Source organism: Crinia signifera, chromosome 9 (genome assembly GCF_055691185.1).
Source record: "Crinia signifera chromosome 9, ASM5569118v1, whole genome shotgun sequence".
NCBI classification, from domain to species: domain Eukaryota; kingdom Metazoa; phylum Chordata; class Amphibia; order Anura; family Myobatrachidae; genus Crinia; species Crinia signifera.
Window position 1 is genome coordinate 38075297 of NC_139225.1, and position 6000 is coordinate 38081296.

Genomic DNA, 6000 nt, shown 5'->3' on the forward strand with positions numbered 1-6000 from the left:
ATAAAATAGGCGGTGAGTGTAGCGAGCCATTGAGCCCACAAGGGGCTTTGTTGCTTTTCCCCTGCTGTCTGAGTCCCCGGAGTCGGGTTAATGACTGTCGGAATCCCGACTGTCGCGTTGTTATACCACACTCGCAGGGATGACTGGTGACTGGAGAGGATTGGCCATTCACAAGTGTGGGGGAGCTTCACAAGGACTGATGCTGGAGCATCAAGAGCCAACACACACATGCGGATCCTGGACATCGGCTTCAAATGTTGTATTCCTCTTGTCAAGCCGCTCCTGAACAACAAACAATGTCAGAAGTGTCTTACCTGGACCAAAGAAAAAAAGTACTGCTCAGTGGTCCAAAGCCCTCTTTTCTGATGAGAGCAACTTTTGCATCTCTCTTGGGGGCCCCATTTATTATTCAATATTAAAAAAAAAAAAAAAGGTGAGGAGGTTGGTACAGCAACAAGATACATGGGCATGACTTGGTAAAATGGGTGGGGAGGAGGCATGACTTGGTATAGAGGGTGGAGAGCGGGGAATGATTTAACGGATTTGGTTGAAATTTGGACAAGTCGCCCTAGTGTATGGGGGCCTTAACTGACAGAGAATAAGTGGAATCAGATAGGTTTATCATAAGTTAACCCTCTCCTTGAGAGAAAAAACATGGTACTTGTGTATTTTCACGGCATAAGATTCTGCATAAGAAAATCGCATCGCATGCAGTTTTTGGATGCGTTGAAATGTGAATTTCCTATGTAATTTATTCACTGCTCTTTTTTGCCCCAGGGTGGTGCGATCGCATCAGACAACCTAGCTGCTGCACAGGTGCACTCATTACTCACGAACACATTTTAAAATATCCACAGGTGGAGATAATTACTTCACTTGTGATTCTGTGAGGAGATCTGGAAAACATTAACTGTTGGTAGCTCTCTGGACTGGAGTTGGCTACCCCAGCTTTAGTATTTCCTCTGCTTTCGGTATGGGTGAAATCCAGACCCAGACAAGACCCCGGACCGCCGATCAAAATCTGCATTCTGGAGCTTGTAGTGTCCGGTCCCGGGGGAGGTGTCCTGTCCTGGGGGTGTCACGTGACAGCTGAGAAGGGGGAGAATAAAGCCTCCCTGTATGGTCTGGGCATGTAGCAAAAACTGGAACGGCCCGGACCACACGGTGAGGCTGTAATCTCCCCTTCCCCATGTGCCTGGTGAAAGCTATCCCCCGGACAAGACACCACCCGGACCGGACACTACAAGCTCTGGACTGCAGATTTTGATGTCCAGTCCTGAGGTCCAGGTCCGGTTTTTAGATAGTCCCTCTGCTTTCTACTATAACCAACATTCCATGGTGTTTTAAAGTTGTTCTGTATGTGTTGTCCTACTGCAGTGGTCAGGGAACTGGGTCATTACCCCACGCAGTGCATGTTTTGCAGGTCTCCTCACAGAATCACAAGTGAAATAATTAACGCCACCTGCGGACCTTATAAAATGTGTCTGTGAGTAATTAGTACACCTGTGCACCTGCTGGGTTACCAGCAAAACATGCACTGTGTGGGGTAATGAGGATGGAGTTCCCTGACCACTGTCCTACTGTGTTCAGTATTTCTGTTTGTTTGCAGTTTATGTTTCCAGTATTACTATGCCATCTAGTGGTCTATTAATGATTTTTTCCTCATGTATTGTTTGAAACTAGTCTTCATTAGTACATCAGATTTACATCTGTATCCAGAGGGGTAGCATAGAGCAGTGGTTCCCAACCCTGGTCCTCAAGTACCCCCAACAGTGCACGTTTTGAAGGTCTCCACAAAGAATCACAAGTGCTATAATTAGCTCCACCTGTGGATCTTTTCAAATGTGGCTGAATAATGAGTGCACCTGCCGGGTGACCTGGAAAACGTGCACTGTTGGGGGTACTTGAGGACCAGGGTTGGGAACCACTGGCGTAGAGCCATGGTACCAGGAGCAAGCTAGTTCCCCGGCCCTATATACAGCTACAGATTACCTGGCAGGGAGAAATAAAACCATTGATCCCCCTCCCATGGGGGCACTTTATCGCACCACTCCTTTTTGAATTGCAATGCTCTAATACAGTGGTTCTCAACCTCGGTCCTAAAGTACCCCAAATAGTTCAGGTTTTTCAGGTCTCCACACAGGATCATGGGTAAAATAATTAGCGCCTTGTGGGTAGCCTCTGAATCAGGTCCTGGCGGTTGGCGATAGAATTGCCAGGACCTGCAAGCATGACAGGCGCTCCATCTGTAACTACTGTACAATTTCTGTATAGGGTGATATTTTACTAATGCAGATTGTATGCTGCCCTCTGGTGGTAAATGAGAACACTACATTTATTTGTAGCTCCTGCGACCAGCGATTAGAATGGGGCAGAAAACGGGAGCGCGCACCCGGCAATTTATCGCCGGGGCACACTCCCATCACTGGCAATATGGTCGCCTGCGAACACATTCCCAGTGATTTCAACCCCTATGGCCCCAGTGTGTACACAAAATAAACCCCTTGCGGGCTCGCTACGTGAGCCATCTATTCTATTCTCCCTCTATGGGGGTTGTGAACCCCCACGATGGAAAATAGCCGGTGGCCGTCAGGAACCCGGCTGTCTGTTTTGACAGTCAGAATCCCGACGTCGGGTAAATGCCTGTCGGGATCCCTCTAATATTTTGGCCTTTGGAGAACACAGGTATTTGTAGGAGACTGTTGGACTTGCATCCAAATCTGACTCTTACTGTATTTTGGTTTTTCATTTATATTGCAAAAACCCACTGAATTAGCAAACGGCTGTCTAAAATCATTTGGTCCACTAGACAAACCAATGGTATTAACCTTGGCTAGATGCAGTTCCTGCAGTGGCAGCAGATATCAAGCAGACTTCTATTGTAAACTGTTGCAGTGTTCTACCATATATTGTTATGGGTCCTACACACGTAGCGATTTAGGGGCATTTTCTAAGATTGCTTAGAAAATGCCCCTACATCACACCGTGTGTATGGGCCATAGTGCTAGAGATGCGTGGCCTCACGCATCGATATTGCCTGGTGATTAATATCCAGTGATTTGCGTGCGATGCGATCCGCGGGTAGTACAAAAAGTATGTGCAGCACCATACTTTTTGTACTGTACGATGCATTGCTCACGGGAGCGCACATCGCGTCGCATTGCACGCTGCTTATCGTAGCATGTATGGGGACCTTTAGACTCACTGAGATCGCAATGGAACTCATTTAGGACCTTCATGACCAATAATGATTGAATTTAATAAAACCTTTAAGCCAGTTAGTTTTATTTGAGGGCTTTTTGTTTGATTACTATTATAATATAATTATTTATCATGGAGCCTGGGAAAGAAACAGAAGATGCTAAAAGCACTTATACAGCTATTGCCCAGCTTCGCCCTTGAGTCACATACAGGCCTTCCATATGCTGCAATAAATTTACATGAACCAGTGAAAGTGTTGCCAATGGCAACCACTGGCTCACCTCTACGTGAATGCATCGCTTGTTATCTACATGACCTAATTGAGCATGAATCTGCCGCCAAGACAGAATGAGAAACCACCCTTTGCAAAATTGCAAATGTATGGCAAATCGTGACATTCACAGATCCATTTGCCTCCAACTGTTTTTTTTTTTGTTTTTATTCCCATCTACACCGGTCTACGGCTTCCACTAATCTGCTCAAGAACCAGTCTGGAAGTGGTCATCGCTGACGCAAGAGGCCCACCCCAAAAATGTCTGGGGACACCTGCACTTTCACAAACAAACCCAGAAACTGCCATGTTTCTACCCCTAAACGCTGGGGGGATACGGACGGTCAGTCGACAGGTCATTAGGTCGACATGGGGGTTTTCAGTGTTTTTTGAGCCGACAGGCGGTATTTCATGCCCTACCATCCACTGGGTGTGCTGAGTGCAGCGAGTCACCATGCCCGAAGCATGGCGAGCACAGTGAGGGGATGCGGTGCCCTTAATCCTATGTCCATGTCGCCATTCGGTTGAAAAAACAGTGAAAAATCCCACGTTGAACTTTTGACTTGACCTAGACCAGGTCAACCTAATGCTTGTGCCGACCTTTCCCCATGTTGACCTAGACCTGTGGTAGCCAACCCTAGTCCTCGAGAGCTACCAACAGTGCATGTTTTGCAGGTCTCCTCACAGAATCACAAGTGAGCTAATTAGCTGCATCTGTGGATCTTTTAAAATGTGTCAGTGATTAATGAGTGCAGCAGCTAGGTTGTCTGGAAAATGTGAACTGTTGGTAGCTCTTGAGGGCTAGGGTTGGCTACCACCGACCTAGACCATTTTGACCTAATGCTTGTGCCGACCTTGCCCCATGTCGACCATATGATCCATACCCATGCTGGGTTTCTGTCAAACTGCAGATACTCAGCGACTTACTCTGCGCATGTGCGATGCGATCGCTGTGCAGTCATTTGAGTATCACTCGATTTGCTAATTCTCCGACCCATGCAGAATTAGGCTCTATAGCTGGTAATGTACTAAAGGTTAGGACTAGTTTATTGCATGTGTTTCAGTGGTGGAAAGAGATTTCACAACACACCATAAACATTAATGTTCTTTACTATTGGGTAGATTCCTAAAATGTTTGTTACTTTGATCTTCCGCACTGGAAAGTTTTTACCCTAAAAGGATAAAAACAAAACAAAAAAAAACCCTATACTTCAGCTACGATGAGATATTCCTGCAAACACCATTTGGGGCTCCGCAATGTCCCTTTGATAAAGCATCATCAGTGATAGGATCGTTAGGTGGTAACCTATGCAGCACAGACCGCGAGACTTCACCACACGGATGTTCACCCAGATTTCATACAACAGGGACATGTATATGTAGGACTGGTCCATAACAAGTGAAGTGCTGGTCACAGTGGTGCACACATGTATTGTGAGAGGACAATGGACAAGACCTGAAGCTTTAATTAGTAAATAATACAAACAATATAATTGGCAGTGTGTATGTACATGTATTGACTCCCATAACAGCTGACACTATATAACTAATGAGACAAATTAAGGGCACAGAATTACACTTGAATCTATAGCAGCCCTTACATGCAATGCCGAACATAAAACAAATGTGATTATATGGAACGGGAAACTAAAGCTTTGAAAGCTAGTCCGCTACCTTCTGTGTTTGTGCTGGAACAGTTTTATTTGTGGGTGACTGATAAACAATTTGGGCCAGCGTGGACGGGGCAATGGTGATCATTACTGCCTCACAGCACTGAGGTCATGGGTTCAACTCCCGCCATAACCGTGTATGTTCTTCCTGTTCTTGAGTCGGTTTCTTCTGCGTACTCCCGTTTCCTCACACAATCCAAAAAGATACTGGTTGATTAATTGGGTCCCACCAAAATCAAGTATAGTGTGCGTGTACATGTGGTAGGGAATATAGATTGTAATCTCCACTGGGGCAGGGACTGATGTGAATGGACAAATATTTTAAAACACTGGAATATATGATAATTACTACTGGTAATAAATTACTAAATGCCCCCATACACTAGTCCAAATTTCCTGAGGCACAAGTCAGACCTGATTTCCACTGAATTTCCCCGACAGCTCCCGGGAGGCCTTCCATCGGATTTCCGTGCCATTTTGTACATGCGATTTATCACTGAAGGACTCCCAAGAGTTGGATGCAGACGCAATGCAATTAGGATTCATCTTATGTGTAGGAGGTTCAATCTCCGGATCGTACGGAGCTTCGGATCTGGTCCGATGTCAAACACTTGCGATCTGGCAGCTTTTCACCTGATTTCTCAGTCAGAATTGGGTGAAAATTGGCCAACATCACATAAGTGTATAGGCACCTTTACACCAAGGATTTTAACCCTGATATTTGACCTTTAAGAAGGATCATGTATAAAACTGTAAAGCACTACATACTGTAGCTGATCGAAATTAAATTACCAATCATAAGTGAACAACCCCCCCCCCCCAAAAAAAAATAAAGAAAATAAATTACAACGCAAAACC